This window comes from Nasonia vitripennis, chromosome 4 (genome assembly GCF_009193385.2).
Source record: "Nasonia vitripennis strain AsymCx chromosome 4, Nvit_psr_1.1, whole genome shotgun sequence".
Lineage (NCBI taxonomy): Eukaryota > Metazoa > Arthropoda > Insecta > Hymenoptera > Pteromalidae > Nasonia > Nasonia vitripennis.
In genome coordinates, this window is record NC_045760.1 from 6345442 (window position 1) to 6367394 (window position 21953).

Consider the following 21953-nt stretch of genomic DNA (forward strand, 5'->3'; position numbering starts at 1 on the left):
AATACCACCGAGATTTGATGTTTCTATACGAGAGACAAAGAGCGCTCGTTAATAATAGCATCAGAAAAATTTTAATAAAGAATAAATAACAGAGATTAGATGAAGATATCGCGCAGCGCATAAATTAAAGAGCTCAAATCTCTTCCACACACCAAAAAGCACAGCGTATGATTTACAAGGAAATTCTCTTCGCGTTATTTGTCTTATAAAACACATTCGCAGATAATCTTTAATATATACACGAGAGCGCGGAATAAAAAACCGGATGGGCCTCGCAAGAAAATCGTTAGATCTCTCTCTCTCTCTCTCTCTCTCTCTCTCTCTCTTACTCCCAAGAGGCTTCCAGATAAACTGCCATCGCGAAAATAAATGTGCATTTCCATAAATACACCGCTGCCGCCGTGGCGCGAGCCGAGAGTTTTTGTCACCTCTCCTTCTCTTTTTTCCTCCAGCTCTATATCTCTCCTCGCCAAGTGGCAAAAGACAAGCGAACAGCAGCAGCAGCTCCCGCGTGAATTATGCCAGAAGAACTCGCGCGAGAGTCGTCCTCGAGAAAGTCAAGGGAAAGTTAAAAATGTAAGCTAAAAAATTGTTGCCCGAGCCGGCCGACGAGCTGTTGGAGGGATGGGCGGAGAGGAGGGTATAGACCAAAGCTTTTTCGGGAGGGATCACGGCGCGCGAGACAATCGACGAGAGACGAACGTCTCCGAGGAGGAAACCGGTTTGGCTCTTAGTGCGCGATGGACGAGAATCAACAAAGGATTGGTGGAAGCCGAAAGTTGAAAAGCCAACAAATTTGAAAAAGCACTTAGCTGCGATTTACGATTGGAAGTTTGGAATGTGTGCGAGAGAGAGAGAGAGAGAGCGCGCTTATAGCAGATATTCGAGTTTGTTTGTCTACTTGTAAGAGTGCGTATATTATGGGCTAGTGATGGGTCTGTTAGACAATGTGTAAGATAGCGAACAAGCTCTTGATGTCCGGTTTTATATCTGCCTGGTGTAAACAATGGTTTCCAATTAGCAGTGTATTTTATTCTGTAGGTTACGTTCTCTTGTTATAAATTAGTAACTGCGTGAATGTGGAAATAATTTTAGAAACGTTCGTCGAGTATTGGGTGGAAGAACTTTCCGATTCATTATTCAAATCGTTCTTTACATTAATACGCTTCAGAATGCTTACAGGTAAATGAACGGAACTCTTCAGACGTAAAGCTGTAGTAATCGCCACTTCGCATGCTTATCACGTCTTAAATATGCGTCTGCTGGTGTGAAACCCCATTGATAAATAGGAAAAGAATTATTTATGACATACATAGCATCACGCTTCTATGAGCACAGTTAAGGCTGAATCTAATTTACGGTTTCCTGTGAGTATTCCAAAAGATTTTTCAAGATAGTCTGCTTTTCATAATGAGCCTGTAATTTCATAAGTTTCTGTATAAATTTCGTGCCAATTAAAAATAATATTTACAAGTTAAGTCAGTGACGATATGTATTTGTTTTAAACACAAGCTATATACACTATGATCAAACTCATTACACACTGCTCTCTATGTATTTCGATTTGGAGGTTATACATTCTATGCAAACGTGGACAATCAATCCTTATCGCTCTACTTCTCAAGCAAAATGAAGCTTTCAAATTAAATAACCAATCTAAATGAATTTCTTACACAACACAAATTAGTCTGCAGCTTTGTTAAAAACGGCTCTCCCCTGCATATAATAATGTTCAGGAAAATTAATTTTAACACGCATCAAAGCTCTGATTTTCATAAAACCCAACAACTTATTTCGCACTGATTATACTCGGACAAGAAATTTCACTTGTAAATTATAAACATTCTCCATCGTATATTTAACATTTACCTCGCACAGCGTACATCCTTATCATCGCTCCATCCGCATGCGCGTATCGCGATGAGCAGAGACGAGAGCGCGCGGGCGCCCGAGAAAGAGAGGAAGCGATTCTCCTTGCATTATCTGATCCATCGAAGCCCTTATCTCGTCGCTGCTCACCTCCAGGAATCCCTCCAAATTAGCGTGAAAATAAAATCGCTCTCCGATCTCATCTTCCTCTCTCTCTCTCTCTCTCTCTCTCTCTCTCACCTCGGGCTGCATCGCGAGACGCCGTAGCCGCGTCGTCGTACATCGGCCAAGATGGCTGCTGCTCCTGCCGTTGTGTTTTGTGTGCGCGTGTCCCTGGGCGTGGCTCGGCTGCAATCCTTTCTCGCGATTTCTGAGGAGCGATCCCACGCGTTGATGCATCGATGCGCGTTATCACTCGCGCGGATCGACGGAACAAGACTTTTCTCGACACTTTTTACGCGCGATAACCCGAAACGCTGCGGCTCGCTGGACGATGCGTGGCGACGGAAGAGAACCCTGGCGGCGGCCATCTTGCGCGACTTGTGCTGCTGCTGCTGCTGCTGCTGCTGCTCGATGTTGGATCCCCCCCTTCCGGCCCGCTAGCTGACTCGTATGCCTAGGCTCGCTGCTGCCTTTGGGTGAGGTACATCTGCCGCGGACTATCCCTTCGTTCTTCGACGCTGTGGCTATGGGTCTGTGTGTGTCGGTGTAGGAACTGACTCTCTATGTGTTCGTGGGATTCTGAAAAAAAAGGTTTCGATGAAATTTTCGTTTGTAAAAGTCGTTTGAACATTTCGTACGTACGTAAAAAATGATAGCTTACCGTTTCGAATCGGTTGTAAATTATTTTTTCATTAAAATCCATCATCTTCGAAAGTTGAAACTTTTAATCATATGGATGCAAAAAAATAAATTAATTTGAACATTATGTCTCGAAAAAAATCAAAGAACAACATTTTCATTGTTTCAGTCTGTTTTATGGTTTTAAAGATACACTTTGTACTCGCCACTACTACTACTACGCCAGTCGACGGTCAATGAGCTGCATTCATTCACTCGGTTTTATGACTTTACTGCTTATTTGAGTGAGCGAGTGCTGACCGAGATTTTACGACTTTTTTACGTACTTCTTATCGCATGTTTAGCCTTAGAAAAACTGTCGTACAAAACATAAAGAAGATAGAGTTACAAGTTCACGGCTTATTCAAAAATTCAGATAGCCTTGAGTGACACATTTTATCGCTCTGTTTTGAAAAATATCGAAGAAAGCACAAAGACTTCTATTTCCAGAGGGGAATATCACTCATGGGGCTTAAGGAGCCACGAACTATGCCGGGAAATCAATACAAAAGTGTTTTTCTCATTGTGTCAGTGACCTACCCCCGAGCCGCTAAGCGTTCTATTTTTGTAGCTCCAAACAGCAAGTATTTAAAAACTTTCTCTTCTCTCAAAAATAGTTTCGAGAAATATTTGGATAACCTTGTTCTATTACCGTAAGCCGGAAACCAAAACTCCGAGAATACGTCTGCACTTTGTATAAAGGATTGTTTTTCGACTACATAAATAAAAGCTGCGAGTGTATGAAAATTCAACAACCGTAACTGATTTATTTACAGCCTGTTTCGAATCGACTTTAATGCAAAATCAAGTCATTTGAATTCTTTCCCATCGGCTCTTTTTGAACTCCGTTCTCGTTCTTTCGCCGCGAAGGCACTCACTCGAGCTGATCGATAAAATTCGATCCACCTCTCCGACGGATTACACGGGGCGGCTCTTCAAAAAACTGGAACATGCCCCTCGAATTCTTCTCCCGCGCAGAAACTTTTTCGAGCATTATTCTACCGACCGTGCGAAATTTCCGTATAAGACATCCCAAGATTCCGAAGTGTGCTACCCCCTTCTCGGCCCCTTTCTCTCACCGTCGCGGCAGGCGGCTCCGGAATTTCTCTTTTCCCTTCGCCCCGACAGCCTCGCGTCGACATCGGGTTGATACAATCCAGTTCGTGCGAGCTTCGCGGGCCGCGCAAAGCCTCGCGAGAATCCGTCGCGTCAAGGGTGTCGAGAGATCGATGTCCCCTTTTCTCTTTCCCGAAAAGTTTACCTACGAATTTCCTCGCTCCTTCTCTCCATCCCGCCCGAAATATCTTCCCTCTACTCCCCCTGCGTCGGCGGAAGGTCTACAAATATATCGGGTAAGTGCAAACGGCTTGTGTGCATGTACGTTATAGAGAGTGGAATTGCGTGCGGGCAGTGACGCTCGAGCTTTCGCGTTCGCGCGAGCGAGAACGATAGATCAGGAGGTACGGGTAGAGGGGAGGGGGGAGCGAGGGGAGGGAGAAACGAGAAGAGAGAAAGGAACACCCGCTGTGCGGGCTGGAGAAGGAGGCACGCGGTTGGGAAGCCGAGCTAGTGGAGTGGGGCTGGCGGCCATCTTGGCTCGCTCGGGCATGCGCAGGCGGTGGCCCCTTTGACACGTGCCGCCGCGCGCATGGATTCCCTTCCCTCTCTCTCGTTCTCGCAACGCTCAGTCAGCGTCGATGGCCGGCGCTTCGGCTTCTTTTTAATCGATCGATGCTTTTTACGATTGTTTACACGATTGAACTTATAATTTCAATTAGGAACGGCGGGGAATTTCACTTTAATAGCTTGGGACGAACGTTTACGAGGCGGCTGATTAGATATTTTGAAGTTTTGCTGAAAGTTATTGTTGGTGTGGATTAGATTATTCATTTTTGAAAGTTTGATTGCTGGATATCGACATTTTTAGCGGTGATAGCTTCGCACGATTTATATAAAATACGATGAGAGTCGTTTTAATTAATTTCTGATTGTTTATCTTCGCGATTTCAAAACTACAAAGTAGTTTAGATACTGAGACTACCACATCAATTTTTAAATACAGTTAATTTGCTTCAGGCCATCTTCAATTCATTATCACTCGTAAATTAATTTTCAAAATAAATTCCACGACAATCGCACCCACGCTAAAGCGATAATTCAAAACGACTACTTCCAAGCTCGCTTTGCACCGATGCATAAACCATCGAGTACTAAGAAGTATAAGAGCGATAAATCCAAGCGAGTAATAACGAGCTCGCCGGAACAAAGACTAGCTCTACGTGCCCGGTCACGTTCGAAAAGCTCTCTCGTGCATACACACACAGCTAGCAAGCATATACGAGCGAAATTCAATTTGGCGCATCAGTCGCGGAAAGAGTCGTGTGCGCGCACTGTTTGCAATAAGTACATTTCCGGACCGAGAGCTAGTACACGCACTGCTATACCGACGCGCTTCCACCGCAAGCCCCCAAGCCAATAGCAGAAACGCGTGTGCATCGCTCCGACACGGGATAACGCATGGCGTTTGTTATGCGTCAGATAGAACGGCGTATACCCGCGGCTCGTGTACAATACGTTCAATTTATTCCGTCGCAAACAGGGCAGCGTAGAGCACTGCAGTTGCCATAAATCCCGATGCGAGCATAGCTGCGTGCACGGATGACGTACCGCTTATGAGCTCTCGCGGCTAATTCGATGCGCGTTCCGGAATAATTAATAAACTATTGATTCGAGCCTCCGGAGATTCGCGCACTGTAAAGCCGTCGGAAGCGCGGCGGATTTCGTTTCTTTTCGAGTCGTATATGGCGCAATCAAAGTTGTAAAACACATTTTTGTCAACGGAAAGCGAGAGTTTACTCGTTAAAAGCTTATAAAACTCTCGAGCGAACGAGGGGCCCATCGCTTTATAAAGCCGAAATAAAAAAGAGTCTCCGGGCGCGCACTATAAAAAAATATATACGAGCCATTCCGCGCCGCGATAAAATCCGCAGACGGAGATAGCACGCAGAGGGATTCGGACATCAAACGAATATCTAAAAATATGCATCGATTTAGACATCATCAGAGGCAGCTTAACACGCTCGTAAAAGCCATCGCGCAAGGTCGTCTAATTATTTCTTATAGGCCACACCGAGCCGTGTATTCGGTCGACTTCTGCTGTGCTTGCCGACGGGTCGCTCGTGAGCGTTATACGCTACTCCTATATGATTTTTACTTCGGAGAGAAATTCCAGCCGCCGAGAGTGTATAGCGAATTAAAAGAGTGCGAGCGAACCGGTTTTATGCAGAAGCAGCGGGAGATAGACTCTCTCTTATATGCGCGCTATCGTCGCTGCTATCTGCAGGTATGAAAAAACGAGGGTAAAAGGCATCGCGCCGCCGCCGGCGAGCGGGAATTACAAAGCGGAATCCGAAGAGAGGGTAGCCTATCCCGCGGGTATACGATACAACACACACGTACGGTGTATACGCGATAAATGCAATATTTCGCGCGAAACAGAAGCAAAAATGTTTCGCTGTTTTATATCGCGCGCGAGCATTGGTTGCGTGTTTGTAAGTATTCGAGATATTGTGCAAGGCTGTTTCTGTCGGAGGGATTGTCTCGCGCACGTGAACTTTGCCGACGGCCAGAGATATTTCACTGCGCGTTGCCGTAATATATAAATGCCGAGAGCGCGCGAGCGCTGTTATATTAAATGATACTTTGGCTGATATATTATATACACTGCTCGGTTCGGAGATAGTTTGCGCGAAATAATACTCCCGTTGTTGGGTGTATCGCACGCGAGCGAAGTTAATTGATAAAAAACGAGACGGACGTTCGGATCTTTCGTCACGCTCTCAATTGCGACTCTGCGTTATATGTATAATATGTGTGTATGCAGCGCGAGGAGAGAGATAACTCTCGCGCGCATTTAAATAAGCGCGTAGTTCATTCGAAATGGCATTTCCATATGTCCAAAACAATGCGATACGCGCTGCAAGTGGAGCTTGCGGGGCTTTCAAAAATGCTAATTCTTCTCCGCACGACTTCGCGTATATCACATCGCTTTTTAATGAAATATCACCGTCGGAAACTAGTCCACGCCAATAACTCGCGCTGCGCAAAACTATCTCTCGCCTCGGAAAAGAAAACAGCGTGTCCAGCACTTCTCGTCGGCAGGTACGCGTCGAGATTACCGCGTTATATACCTTCGTAATATCGTAGCACGTAAATAGACCCGAAAAAAGGCCGTAACGTCTCCCGTACAATACAGACACAGTATCGCGTACACGCACTCGACTGTTTCGTTTCGTTTTCATTCACGTATACGTACGTACGTGTGTTTCGCAGTCGGGCCGCGTATCTCGCACCTATATAAAACGCATAAAACGCCGGCTTGGCGGGGGATGTGGCAGTGCCGCGTGCGGTGTGGTCTGCTACACCGCCGCCGTCGGATCGTCCTCCCTCGCTCGTCAAGTGCTCGCACGAACGGGAGCAAGAGAGCAAGCACGAATGTGTGAGTACGTATGGCAGTGTGTGTGTGTGTGTGTGCGCGGGGGCCTCTTACGTGCTCGCCGGGCCATCCAATAAAAGTTGCCTTTGTTTGATGGCCGACTAAATCGGGCTAGCGGCCCCCTAATGCGTCATTACTGTCGAGCTTTACGGGCACCTCGTATCATTTCACTTAGGTATATTGATATGGCAACGAGTTTGCTCGAGAGCCAGCCAGCCAGCCAGCTTCCTTTAAATGTCCCGACGTTTCAGCGTCAACGACTCGCCTCGCTGCCGCACGGGAGAACCTGACCCGTCGCTCGCTCTGATGTTGGTGCTCCGGATTATTGTCCTTATTAAAATCCTCTTTGCACTTCGTTTTCTCTTAGCCCCGCGTCGAACGGGCCACGATGAGGTGACGCTCCGTGATTCCGGCGATCGTTGAGATAGATGGCAATGAAGACGCAGTAGTAGACGTGCTCCGAGAGGATACTTCTACAAACGATGATGAGACGAGCAAGCGAGCGTTACGTGTCGGTGTGCGATTGTTTCGTAATTTTATCGCGCGCGTTTATCCACGATTTTTTCGAAATAACACGTTCCTGCGCATCAAATCGTTTGCACCGACTACATCACTTCGTTCGCACAGAATCAGTCCGTCGGCAAGCCGAAAACGCTCTGCGAATAACACAGTGTTTTACGAGCGCATTTTTATGCCTCCGTCATTAGTGCGATTCCCATTTCGCGCGACACTCGAAGATCGCTTCCTCTGCGATGTTTACATTTTGTCAGCCGAACGTTCGTCATGGCGTTTAACGGCGTAACGGGAAATTTTCTAAAATAGTTTTATTGCGCGCGACGGCGGCAGCGGCGACAGCTCCGCGCAGTGCCCTAAAACGCTCGTAAAAATACGCCTCGTAAAAGCTGCGAGATTACTTTTTACGATTCGTCGCTCGCTCGCTATATACCTGTCCACGAAAAATGAAGACAGGTATTTGCGAAATTCCTGCGTATATGTGATCGAGAACGTTTTTCACGACTGGGTCACTGGAGTTTTAGAATATTTTTAGCCCGTGAGGGTTTTGTGCTTTTGAGCTGAATTATGAAGCTGACATTTTTACTGCGGGAAATCTCGGAGAGCAGTTAATCTTGTGAATTTGCGTTTTTTACAAGAAGAAAATGTACACTGTACATTTTTTATTCACGAATTCTTGCGATTTTTCTTCAGAATACTTTATAGTACAATCAGCCATGTTTGCTCAGCTTAACCAAAACCAAGCTTTCACTCTATTCACACAGTTTTCACATTTTCTAACAGAAATCGAATGCACAAATATCACTGGAGACTCGAACTTCCAACAACAACGTGTCCCCAGCCTCACAACACCACCGCGCCTCGCGAAGCCTCGACGCGGCCCGCCACTCGCCGTCCGACGGCAGATGAAAGCTCGCGCTTCGCCAGCCCCCGAACTCGCGCTCACATCTCGCGCGTAAAACTCTGCCAACATCTCGACTTGCAGCTCGGAAAACGAACGCAGCCACCGGAAAGCCAAAGCGTCTTGTTGGCGGAACGTCTGGAAGGAAACTAAAGTCGGCAACGTCGTGGGAGTTAACCCCTCTGCCGAGGCATCGCTCGCAACCCGACCATCCTCGTGTCCTTCGGGGCCCTAGACGACGTCGAAAAAAAGAAGGCACAATAAAAGCTAGGCTCGGCTGTGTTCGCGCAACGCTGCAGTCAAGAGAGAGAAAAAAAGAGGCCCTCCTAGCTAGCACAGGCTTTACGAGGTCAAGGCTTTCGTCCGTCGGATCGGCACGAACCCTCGTTATATGACCCCTCGACGGTCCGCCGCGCGCGCGAATATTCCAAACGCGCAGTGAGTGCTGCGTGTCACCCCGTTGGCCTTTCGGTTTTTTTTGTAACCTGCCGCCTGCGCAACCCTTGGGCTAATAGCAGGCAACGCGCACTGTTGCAGGAAACGCGCGGCGCTATTGTCTCGGGGCTTCTTTAGGGGACCGCATCAGCCTTGGGACATTCTCCTCGGGGCAATTTTCTCGGCGGGTAGGCTTTTTTACGGACCCCAGCTATTTTTTTTTCTTCAACTCGCACCCGCGTGTTTAAGGAAGAGAGGGACCTTGGCCGCGCTCACTTTTTTACAGCCCTTCCGTACGCTATAGTGCACGGGCTGCGGAAAATCGAAGCCCAAGCGTGACTCCGGAAGGTAATTGCAGGGTACACTCTCGAGGAGATGCAGAAGACGCAGGTAAAGAAGTGGAGAGAGAGAGAGAGGGCGTAGTGTCGCCAGGAAAATATCGGCAGTACGCGTCGCGATTTTCAGCCGTGCAGTAGCGCACGCGCGGTATCGAAGAGGTTTTGGCTGTAGTTTTGAAGAAGGCCAGTCGACTCGGATATTGCGCGCGGTATACTCGAGAGAAAGAAAGGTACACAATAAAACTTTTATGCGCGTTTTGGAGATGTACGTTCGAGAACGCTTGTGCGTTACAGAATGCAGGGGTGTACAGCGGAACGAAGAAAGTTCTGTTTACAGCGGAAACTCCCTCAGGCGACACGTTTGAAGAAAAGAACAGCTCGTACCACGCGCAACTCTCGAAACATATACTCCGCAATCGCTTCATCCTCCAAGAAATTCACTGTCCCCGAAACCGCGAGCGCGCACGCATAACCTTAACTCAGAGCCGAGGCTTTAATAAATCCGTAACTTATCCGGCCGCGATAAACCATGGACATTTTTACGCCTCGGAAAATCGCGCAGCGCGCGAAAACAGCAAATAACCGCCGTCGCCTTTTCAGGCGCAAGCTGCGCGTATATATATCCGCTCTTTCTCTCTCGCTCTCTCAGCTACACGAATATAATCTCTGCTCGCGCGAGCAGTGGTATAAAATCCGGCGGAGAGCTCTCTCGCGCGCTCGCACAGTCTCCGAGTGATGAATTTAATTATTCTCATCGCGTGTGCCCTCGCGAGGGTATACTATATATATATATACGTGTATACGTTCGCGAGTCGAGTGTATTTACGAGGCAGATAAAAGTTCGAGCGTCTAAGGTTTATCGCGAGCACCGATCACCGGCGTAGTCCTTCTTTATGCGAGTTAACACACAGACACACACGAGGTGTATGCGAGTGTGGAACCTATTTCGAAGAGCGACTCGGAGTTCTCTAGGTTTGGGATTGTGGCGATGGCGTAGCGTGGGAAGGATAATGCTTTATTTTTCATATCCGCAAGAGAGAGTCGAGTTGGGGAGCTTGTATCGCGATATAGACCTACCGGGCGTACGGTATGTGACTGTTGTTGGTATTCTGAAATGCTGACGTTTCCTTGATGGAATCGCGCTTGGGGGGAGGCATTGCTTTCCGAAGCTTGTACGGATAGGAATGCTTCGTAGATAAATCTTGAACGAGTCATGAATACAAGCTCGCTGAGATGCAATCAATTTCGTATATTTGTTTATTACTTGTGAGGTAGAGGGGTTTGTACTCACGAACGTTAAAGCTGGTTCAGTAGTACGAACTACGTGTGGTCGCGTGATGTACTCACCTGAAACAAAAAGAATTTTCTGTTAGTTCTATATACTCGCTATCTTCGAATCTATATAGTGCAATCAACGATTATTACTATTACTCCCACTTCTTTACGATCATTGCGTAATTCGACACAGAGAGGCGCAGTGCGCGATTTGCGAAGCAAGATAATCAGCTATATGAAAAATCCGCTAACGACTTGTTTACTGTCAATTACCACATAATCTAGTTACGACAATCCTCGACACTCCTTAGCGCAATAACGAATAACATGCGCCCACAGAGATCCCAGTAGAAGGCAAGCTCAACATAAAACTCGCACTTTTAATTTAATCCCCGCGAACGCAGCCGTGGATTAAGATATCCGGAGAACACAGTGTCCCTCTCCCTCAGCGAGAGAGACGGATCATACGAGCGAGTCATCTAGATAAGCTCGCGAGCGCGCGCGGCCTGATTGATAACCGTGATAAAGCGTTATGCGGACTTTATGTCAGTCGGGAGATCGGCCGAGATTGTTTCCCGCTGCGAGCGCACTTTGCGAAACCGAGAGATTCACGCGCGCGAGTGTGTGCGTGTGCGTCGCGGTTATAATAAAATCCTTTTTTCGCTTCGCGAGTCATTCTTCTGCGTCTGTTGCACTTTTTCGCGCGCGGCATTGAGAAACGGGGCGCGATTTTTGCACAATTTCGAGGAGGTTTGCGTCAGCTCGTGTTTTCGAGGCGAGACTTATCGCGCAAACAAAGAGAATTCTGGGAGTGGGTCGAAAGTTGGGATTTCGAGGATCGTGATTCATAAATTCCGAGCTATCGGCGAGTCATTGCGAGCTGTGCGTTATTACTCTGTGCCGATACGCGGAGAACTGGATGCTGTTCTCGATATTAATTAAGCAGATAAGAGAAGTAGCGTACAGCGTTTGCTTACTCAGAAATACACCCGCAAGTAACGAACGGCATAATTGAACGCGATTAAAATTAGACCCGCGTCGCTTGGAATCATTCGAAAACGGCCTTAATTCCATTGCGCGTATAAAAGCCTCCGCGCGCGGGATAAAACGAAAAGCCTCGTTATCATCTCGCGCGCAGGCTGCGCAGCTCTCTCGCTCGCGCTCCCGCGAATAATTCACATTTCGAAATTCATTAGCGCCGATATCTCGTTTTGCCGTTCATTTAGCTCACTCGCGTAACGTACTGTTTAACGCCCCCCTCTTTATATGCATAGGTGTACGCATGCAGCCCCACGCGCGCTCCATTATATCGCGAAAGGTTCGGGTAATTAGCGGCCCGGTTATATTATCGGATGTACGCGAGCTCGCGCAGCGCGGGAAGATCGGAAAAGCACTGTTTCCTCTTTTACGGCTGCGAGCGTATATTTTTGCGTTCTTGACGCGTACATCAATAGAGGATCGGCTGCCGCTGCATCGCGCAGTGTGTGCAGTATACGTATGTGGTGGTTGGTCCATAACGCGCGGCAGTAACTAACCGGATTCCGGCCGTGTGCGGCTTGGCTCGCGCAAGCGTGCACAGAGAGCGTAGAATATGGGGAATCTATGGGCTCATATCCGCACTGAGAGCAGCCCAGCCGTACACTAGCCAAATGGACGCGGCAATAACGGCCCGTTAACGCTAATTCGCGGAATTCTGATTGACGACTCCGCCGCCGCCGCCGCCGCCGCCGCGGAAGCTGTGCAGCTTTGCACATACACACACATGCGCAAAGAGAGGTATATGTCAGTGGCGAGAGAGAGAGAGAGAGAGAGAGAGAGAGAGAGAGAGAGAGAGAGAGTATTGTGTTGGGAAATCGCGAAAATTCTCGGCGAGTCTCGTATGCGGAACACGCGCGCGTAGTTATCGATTTGCAGCAACGGCGCGCGCCAGCCGAGAGAGAGGCTATTTTCGGAAAATAAAAATCATTCTGGAATTATATATGGTGGAAAGCTATTTTTCCAGGGGATTCTGGGCTTTTTTTCCGGCTTCAGGCAGCGCTGCAGCGCTTTCGGGGGTGTAGCGAGTGAGAGAGCTCTTTTTTGCTGGCTTAATGGAACGTCGGGATTTGGCTCGGGAATTCTCTTTATGGGCTAAATGAGATTTTTGTATCAACAGTACATCGAGCGAGAGGAATGTGCTTTTATCTTCGATTTTCCTTCGCCATTACTTTCTGAAATACGCCCAATAATGGCCATGCTAATGCTTCGTTTTATGGGGGCACTCCATTATACGAGAAATGCCGGCCTTCTGTTACGAAAATTCACCTTTGCAAGACCTACTTTTTTTAATTCAACAAGCACTATACCACCCAATGAAAAGCGCATTTCCACCCCCGTAAAAACCGTCATCATATGAGGCGTCTTGATCGGCAATGACAGCAATCGCGGCGCGGCTCGGCGCAACAACAACGACATAACGCACGATCCCCCGGAGACTCTCGCTCTCGCGAAAAAAAGCAACGTACTACACAGTATAGAGCAGCGGCGGCAAAGGTCGCAGGATCGTACTATATACACAGCAGCGCACCGAGCCATCCATTACATCCTCCCCCTCTCGGCCTCTCGGTATTTTTTCCACGTCGACACACCCCGCATATCGAATCCCCCTCTCGCTACGGCTCGTACACTCCACTGTGTAATGGGGTGACGATCGAGATGGCCGACTCTAAGCCTCGGACCGTCGCTTGATTTAGCTCCGAGCCACCCCCTCGCATACTCTCGGATCACCTTTTCTATCTTGCCTCCATCTATGTCCGATTTTCGCCCGGCCGGACTCTTATACGCCTGTGAGAGAAAATACGAGGGGGTCCGAGTGGCGAATGAAGTTTTTCTCTCTCTCTCGCGCGCACGCCTAACTTCGGTGTCGCCATGGGGTGTGTAGTGTATGTGCGCGAGAGCACGCGGCTGTGTATATTATCTCTCGTTCATTATCGAGACTTATATGGGGGGTATTATCGCCGGGAATTCGCGTTTTACGAGCTGTACACTCTGCTATACGTACCTGTCCACTAGTGGAGTTGGACTTTCAGGGTGTTTATACATTTTTCTGAACACGGTCGTAGAAAATGCCGGAAGACATGAATATCGTTTATACAAAACTAAAATTTCCCAGTAGTAAAAATCTCGTTTTGTATATCAAAAAAGCTCGTTATATACAGAAAGCGAAATCCTAATTAGGACGATGGCGCGCGCGCGATTATCTAGAATCTTTGGAACACGACGCGAGAGCGCAGCGATTTAGCAGACGCGTATATTCATGCCATGCTCGCGCGCATGTAGTTCTCACTTTTGCACGACGTTTTCGCGCTCTGCATTATGCAAAATTTCAGGTAGACTCGTAAAAACCCCACCACGCACGCCGAGTCCGTTCGTCGCCATATTTAGACTACTGGAACTCTGCCGCTAGAGAAGAGCGAGATAAACGCGACTCGCTCGACTGCTTGGCGATGCTGATCTTCCAAGAAAACTCGTATAAGTTTCTCGAGTGGGCTGTTTCGCATCGTTTCTTTTTTTTAACTTGTATCTCAGTGGCGTTATAACGACGCTTTACATTTGAATATGTAAGTATTTGCGAGCGCTGCGAAATGAGATCTCGAATCGATAAAAAGTCCTTGTTTTCGGTCGCGGTTATTAATCCACTTCTCTCTGACGTGAGCAATTCCTGACGAGATTTGCGCGCGTTGCAAAAACTGAAGGAGGAATGATCGTCGTGTGTAATTTTGGGAAGTTTGGAAAGGCGTTGAAATATTTATAAACTTAGCGGAAGAAGCAATCTAGCTAATACACACGGAGCGCGGCAACGAGCAATTCCACGATCGCCGCCGGCTGCAGATTAGAAGTAGCCGCACGGCGTCGTCGTCGGCTCGATGATCTCGACGGCGGTGGCAAGTGCACGCAGCCCCTCTATACACAGCTAGCACACACACTAGCGGGCTAATATTGCCGGATACGAGCTGAGCGCGCGCAGTGCGGACCCAATTAAAAGGCTAATAACAAGTCGCCGCTGGCTCGCGCGAGCTTGCACGCGCCGCCCGTTAAATTAACTATTTTTTATTGGCTCTATACGCTCCTCTCGCGAGCTGCGATATTTCCTCGATAAGGGCTGCCGCCGCCGCCGCCGCCGCGAAAGAGATCGACGATCACGAAGTAGCAGACGCGCAATTTTCGCTTTCAATTAACGCTCGTCGGCGAACGATTTCTCGAACGGCTGTGTCTATACACCTATGTAGACTCCCCCTCTCGTCTTCCAGTTGCGCTCACCGAGTCACGCGTTACAACGATCATCGTGATGATGGTGATGGCGATGGCCGAGAGAGGACGTTAACGATCTCCGCGGAGGATTATCGCCGTTTGCAGCCGGACGGTTCAGGGTCAAGGAGCTGCTCTGCTGCTGCGTTTGATGGATAATTTTTCTGCGCAGCTCGAGTGTAGCGGTGCGCGATGGTTAAGTGAAAAGAGGAGCGAAGGGTTAAACTGTTTTCGCGCAGATATACGCGCCGCAGCTGCGGCGATCTCGGGTATGATTGTGTGTATTACGGCGCTCTCGCTCGTATTATACTTATTGAGAGCGAAGCTGTCGAAATTACTTCTGGATTTTATGTGTTTAAGAAAGATCCGTAATTGAATGCTTATGCGAACGAGCTTCGGGGCGAGTTTCAATCGTCCGAATTGACTTTTGAGTGGAGGGTTCGCTCGAGAGATGATTGTAGACTGCGCTTTTCAACTGAATATTTTCCAATTTGCAATCTCATTATAGTTTTTTTTTTCTTAAATGCGGGAATTTCCGCAATTTCAACTCTCGCAGCGTTTGAAAAAAAAAACAACTATTTCTCGTGGCACGGCCAGACGTCAGACGAAAAAAAATGTCGCTTCTCGCATCCCTTAATCCGAAATTTACACGCCTGACAAATCGGCTTATTTACAACGTGCGCGTCACGTACACATCTAATCGATCGTGAAATATCACCGCTGGATGCGCGCTTTTAACGGTTAAAATAACGCGACGCGCGTCTGTATCGTCATCGTACACAGTAGTATACCGCGTATAAAAGTAGCCGACAAACGCGAGTGGGCGCTGGGGGGTTCATTAGCATCTCTCTCATTTCGAAAGAGAAGGAGGAGCACGCCGAGCAAATTACGCGCTTTATGAAGTCCCAAACGAGGCGCACGTCACTCGACACGTTTCCTCTCGAGTTTATGCAGACGTGCTCGGCTGTTTATGTGCACTACACTCCTTTCGATTGCCGAGCGAGAAGCGTCTGGATTTGTCTTCTTCTCTTGCGGCTGAACTTTTCTTGGCACGCAGCCGCTCGCTTGACGATTTTGCAATTTACAAGCGGCCTACTGGTATTTCGCTGCCGTGCTACGTTGCAGTTATTATGGGTGTATAGTGTGTGTACAGACACGTTGATGTGATGTTTTCCTCGGATAAACCTTTCGAAAGTTGTTGGTGAGAGTTATGTTCTGGCTGTTTGTACGTACGAGGTGATTGCGTAAGTTAGCGAGCGTTTGAAATTTTTGTTTTGGTTTTTGATCGACAGACAAAGGAATCACGAGTTACAATCCACTAGAAGAATGCAAAACTGCGGCAATTATTTACATTAGGAGTATAATTCATAATTCGGCAGCATTTCATACTCCCTGAATCCAGCATCAATAATATTTCAAGCTGCACACTTAGAAAGCGTCTAGACGACATCCCCGCCACTCCTCGCGCGTCTTTTCACTTTTCTCTCGTAATTCACGCGCTCGAACGACGCCTTTAACTTTCATCAATAGGCAGCATCTCTCTCTCTCTCTCTCTCTCTCTCTCTCTCTCTCTCTCTCTCTCTCTCCTCTCTCAAAGAAGTCGCCTCGTTACGCTCTCTTAGAGCAAAATCTCGCGCGCAGTACACCACACTGCGCTGATTCGAAAGTTTACGAGGCGCGCGTAAAGTACTGCATACGCGAGAGACGTGTATACGAGCCCTGCGTGCGTACACGTGATTGCACACGAGGCAGCAGCAGCACTTGTCAGTCTGATCTTCGCCGACGCGAGAGTGTAGCGGCTGCTTTTTGCTGCTCGCTTTTTCGCGGCCGAGAAGCGAGAAATCTAATGCCTCGTCGTTCAGAGTCGCGCGTCTCGACGATCTATAAAGGACTGCTTTTTATAGACTTCAAACGCGACGCTGCTCTGCGCTGACCCGGAGATGAACGGACTGTAAGATAAGATAGAGAGTTGTTGGGAAGGCAAAGTGGATCGAGGAGACGTGTTTGTTTGGCAATTTTAAACCTAATTCTAGGAAAGAAATAGTTCTAATTATTCCTCAAAATAGCATTTCTTAAGCTCGGAAAAGCGAAAATCGACCCAAAAAGCCTAAGCATAAGCAGCGTGAAATAGCCTCTTTCAAAGGCCTCTATCTCGCTCGCGGAAGATTCCCGGGGCCAGATAAAGGGCGAGTATATAACCGAGAAAAATCGGCGGCTCGCACGTGTGCACATGCGCGTACACCTACAACGTATACACATACACGCACACACACACACCTCCATACGAGAGAGAGAGAGAGAGAGAGAGAGAGAGAGAGCCGAAGCGCAGCCTCTACGCTTCTCGAATGCATTAATCACCCTTCCCCGCGGCGCATACACGAGAGAGAGAGAGAGAGAGAGAGAGAGAGAGCGCCGCGGTGCGCATCGCTAATGCGCCTCCCCCTTTTCTGCTCTCTCTACGTGACCTCCTCCCGCTGCCGCTGCTCCTCCTTCTGCTGCACTGCCGCGTCTTATCCCCTCGACTCTGTAGGTACGAGGGAAAATTTTTTCGTGAGCGAGCGCTGCTGCAGCGCAGAGAGAGAGAGATGGGGGAATAGCTATGCAGATCGGGCCGATTTATCGGGAGATCGGGGGAGAATTATGGGGGATGTTCGTCGCACCGCACGGCGGCGGCGGTGGCTCTTAATGCACGAGGTCGGCGCATTTTTTACGGATATCGTGGCGAGTTTTACGGGACGACGAGCGGCTTTGTTTTAATAAAGACATTCGAATCGTAAACTCGCTCTGGGTTTTTCATGTGATGCCGCAGTTTTTATAGTCGAAACATTTTTTTATACCGAGTGAAAAATTGAGGCCGACGATTTATCCGGGACGACTCGTTCTGCACACAACACATAACCGTCTTCCTCGGCGGCCAATGGGAATTTCATCATCATCGCGAGTAATTAGCCGAGTTATAAACTCCGCGCTAGCTGGCGCGCTCCTTATGCTTTACGGGCCCTGTTAATTTAAACGTTGATATATCTCGCGCTTCGTCGAGGAAAGCCGAGGTACGTATAGTGTATAAGCCTCCTGCCTTAACCGAACAAATGCAAGCATTCAGCATAAAGTTCTTATCACCGAAAGGAGGCTCGTGTCCCTCGACTATACGGCCGCCGAGCGATCTCTCTCGATAGACCTCGTGCAGAAAGGAGCGGGAAGAAGCGAGTGCAGCGGGCGGCACACGCTGCAGAAACTTCGAGCGATGAATAATTCAGCGCGCGCGCGAGCGCGATTCAAACTCGCTTTTTGCCACCGCCGCCGCCACAAGGGCGATCCGATCCTCCTTTTTATTCCTCTCTTTTCTCTCGCTCTCGTCCTCCCTGCCTTTTTATTAGCGAAATTGCATTCCCGCGCACGCAGCATTCGCACCAGCGATTATAAATCCTCTCCCGAGTGCAGCGCTTTAATATTCGATTTTCATTTTCGACGCGCGCGGCCCAATGAGATTCGCGCGTGAAATACGAGCTCGCTTCGTTTTACGCTATACGTAACGAATGAATTTTTGCTCCGCGCGAGCGCAAGTGTGTCTTTGTATGGGCGCGAATGTATTTACTGTTTCGGGTGGGTGGTGTAGTGCGTTGTAGGCGCGCATAGCGATAAACTGTCGAACCTTGAGAGTCGTGTATACGGAGATAGGGATAGAATTACAACAACTGTGCGCTGTGTTTTACATATGCGCCGAGCTGCGGCTTGGGATTAATCACGAAAATGATCTTTTGAATACAAAAGAAACTCGTGAATTTGTTGGAGCGCGAGGCGTATTTCATATCGCGAGTGCGGTTCTGCATGCGCGAGAGAGCGACTTTTATTGTTGCGGGGATTTACGACGTTGGTTGGGAAAGTCAAGAGGGAGAAGTTGAGATTGTTAATAGGAATAGAATAATGCATTCGATCGAAGCGCGAAAATCGAGAGCGTCAGACTCCTAAAAATCAGACGCGCACCTTCTACAGAAAAAAGCGTGAATCACTCTCTCTCTTCAGCATTACTCACATCAGACCGCATCACCGCGCCATCGCGAATCCTTTTATCGCTAAAAGCCGCGCAGCGTATGCGCATAAAAGCCTTCAACGAATCCGTTTCGCGCGCGCTTTATCCGCGGCGGCGCAAAGCCCACGCGCGATCCTTCTCTCGAAAAACATACGAGAGCAGCTCGAACGTGCATCGCGCGAACGAGCGTTTATATCCTCGAGCCGTCATCTACTCGGCGACGCGCGAGAAAAGTCGTAGCATGTAGGTGAATGCGCGTCGTTAACGGCGCTTCGTTATACTCCTTAGCCGCGAGGCTGAAAGGGAAGAAAGAGATGCGAAGATCGACCGCGAGGACTCGCGAGCTTTATGTATAATCGAAAGGGGTACGTATGTATGTGTGTGTGTGTGTGTGGCGGTAGCGAGGTTAACGTACTCGGAAGAAGAAGAAGTGTTTCTCAGAGCGGGCATTGCGTGGTCGAGGGTGTGTACGCGAGATCCTCTCGGATCATATTCTTAACGAGAATGTTTTATGCCCGGATATATGCTGCTTTATCTACGCTGCGAGTGCGGCTCTCTGTTGTTGTTGTTCCTTGTACTGTGTTATCCGAGTAGCGTGGAGAGAGCTTATAGTGCTGGAATTTTTAGTTTGGTAGTTTTCACAGCATTCGGATACCATAAACATTTTCATAAATTTTCTCACTCCAGAAAACAAATCATTCATGTTGGATTCTCACTTTTCAGCTTCTCCACCATCGCAGAGGAGGAGTCACAAACCGCGAACCACCTGGAAACCCGCGCAGCATCTGGCCCAACGAAGCAAAGGAGTGTGTGCAGCGATAGGAGCTGCTTGATGTATCTCGCACTTAGCCGCGTGTCTTGCCGCACGAGCTTTATGTTCCTCCCGACCGCGGTGCTGAGCGAGCACGTACACGGGGTGTAGATATCGCGCGAGCTTGTCCGTCCTCGGGATCTCAGGCCATTCGTAATTGTCCTCGCTTGTTGCGAGGAAATCGGACCTTTCGCTTCGCGCGCGAGCCAGGCGCGGTAGGAAAGTCCTTTCGGAGAGGGCAGGACGTAAATTCGAATGAGAGATGGATCTCTCACGTCTCGCCGTAGCTTATCAAGTGGATAGATAGAGTTACTGCAGCTTTAATCATATTACATCGTCGTAAAAATTCGCAGCTGGAAAGCTATTTCGTTAGCAGTCCTTGTACTCGCGCCTTGTAAAGCTCTCTCGAACAGCGTTTTCCTCTCGCGGATACACTGCCCGTCCTCGACTTATCTGCGCGCGCACGTACACGTAGCGCAGATCCGACAGGACATCTCTCACGGCGCTTACTGCTCTTGTTCTCTCTCTCTCTCTACAGTGACTAGTCACCCCTTATCTTCGATTCTCTGGTCGCGCGAACATGCGGAGCTTGTTCACGCACAATGAGATGTATGCAGCTCTTGTTTCGACGCAGGAAGTACGCGAATACTCGCGTGTATTCTCCTATTTTTAGTCTTCGGCGTGTTGTTTCTCCGAGTCTTTCTAAGTCCTCCTCCTCTCTTCCACGCATGCGCCGAGGACGTTACTTCTCTCGTCGCGGGACCACCTGAGGCGGACGCACTCGAGAGCTTTTTTCAAGCGTCTAACCTCTAGCGACAACCCCTGTGCTATGTACAGGCGAATTTGCGGAATTCCTGCGTCCAAGCGTATACACGCGATCTCTGTTTCTCTCTCTGCCTCCTTGCGCGTCATCGTGATCCTCTCGCTGCTGCGGCTCTTTCTCTCGTCGTTCCTTTTTTAAGCTCGGCCTTTTTCTATGGCTATGGCCTCGGGGAAAGATCAGAGTAGGGAATCAAGAATGCGTGGACGTATCCACGCTTTTCAGAATTTCATCGGTCGCGCGTCCAACGGAGTTTCGACATAAATCTCTCTCGCCGCTTCTCTTCCGCCACACGATTATACGTGAACTTTCCCAAACACTCGCGTTCGTGAAGTACACAGCTTCCAACGTATACGATCGCAAATCGAATCATCGTCCGGTGTGTAGCTGCCGAGGCGAAACATATTGTCCGCGTACGTTTAAACAGTAGCTCCGCGTGCGCCGGCGGGGAGAGAAAATCCAATAGCACGTGTACGCAACCACCGCGCCGGGGTCGGATACAGAGAGGAAGCGTCGAATCCTGCGGCCGGCTGTTTTCTCTAACGCCACTTCCAGGGGCCCGTTTTACGAGGCAATAAAACCGCCGTCACACAGCAGCAGCTTCAGCCGTCGGCTCCGCAACTGCTATACGAGCGCGCGCGAACGGCCTGTCACTCACTTCTCCTTGCTTCGCTCCTCGTCGTGGTCGTCGTCGTCATCGGCGAGCGCTTCCACTTCGGATAATGGCTCTGCACGCTCGTAAAATTAGAGGCGCGAACAAATTTGATCCTCTCGCGACGACGCACAAAGCTGTGTCTGTATACAGGGCCGATGAAGATATCTTCTTCTTTTCTCAACCGCGCGCCCTTTTCGAATAAACGCGCAGATTGTTCGGACGCGAACTTTAGAGGCGTGCGAAGTCTCCGCGCGTTCGGTTTATGGGCTCAAGTGTGACGATTTCTTTGTCTGTTATATTATGTTATACGTCGTCGCAGTATAAGACTGGAAGTAGTACAGTTGGATTTTTTGTGCGTCGGGAGATCCCGGGTATAATCCGGTAGTTCACGATGTTTGTTCAACAACGAGTTGAGGCGGTATACTCTGAATTTTTTCCCTCGATTCTTTATTCAACGCCGCTCGCGTTTGTTTAACGAAAAAGCTTAGGATACCGAGCGTAAATCTCTCATCGCACAAAAATCCTCGTGGCACCATCTTCTCTCTCCCGAAATTGCACCATCAAAATTCAAGAATACATCACTATACACCCCTCCCCTATATCAGGCCAATGAAATCCCACGAAATCACGTAGCATATGGAAAAACAACCGATCCATACGCCGGCATGAAAATTCAATGAAACA

The 21953-nt window shown here is 48.6% G+C and overlaps 1 protein-coding gene across 2 annotated transcripts in view; it reads right to left on the reverse strand.

Annotated features, from left to right (window-relative positions):
* LOC100679373 overlaps nt 1–21953 on the reverse strand; it is a 265016-nt gene that overhangs the window by 13229 nt on the left and 229834 nt on the right. The window contains exons 1-2 of one of the 2 annotated variants that reach the window (XR_004227422.2): nt 2693–8749; nt 1870–2610 (exon numbers count right to left, since the gene is read on the reverse strand). The exons of the other annotated variant lie outside the window; for it this stretch is intronic. The gene's annotated coding sequence lies outside the window, so the exon portion shown is untranslated. Of the gene's footprint in view, nt 1–1869; nt 2611–2692; nt 8750–21953 lie in introns of those variants that run through there. 2 annotated transcript variants of the gene reach the window in all.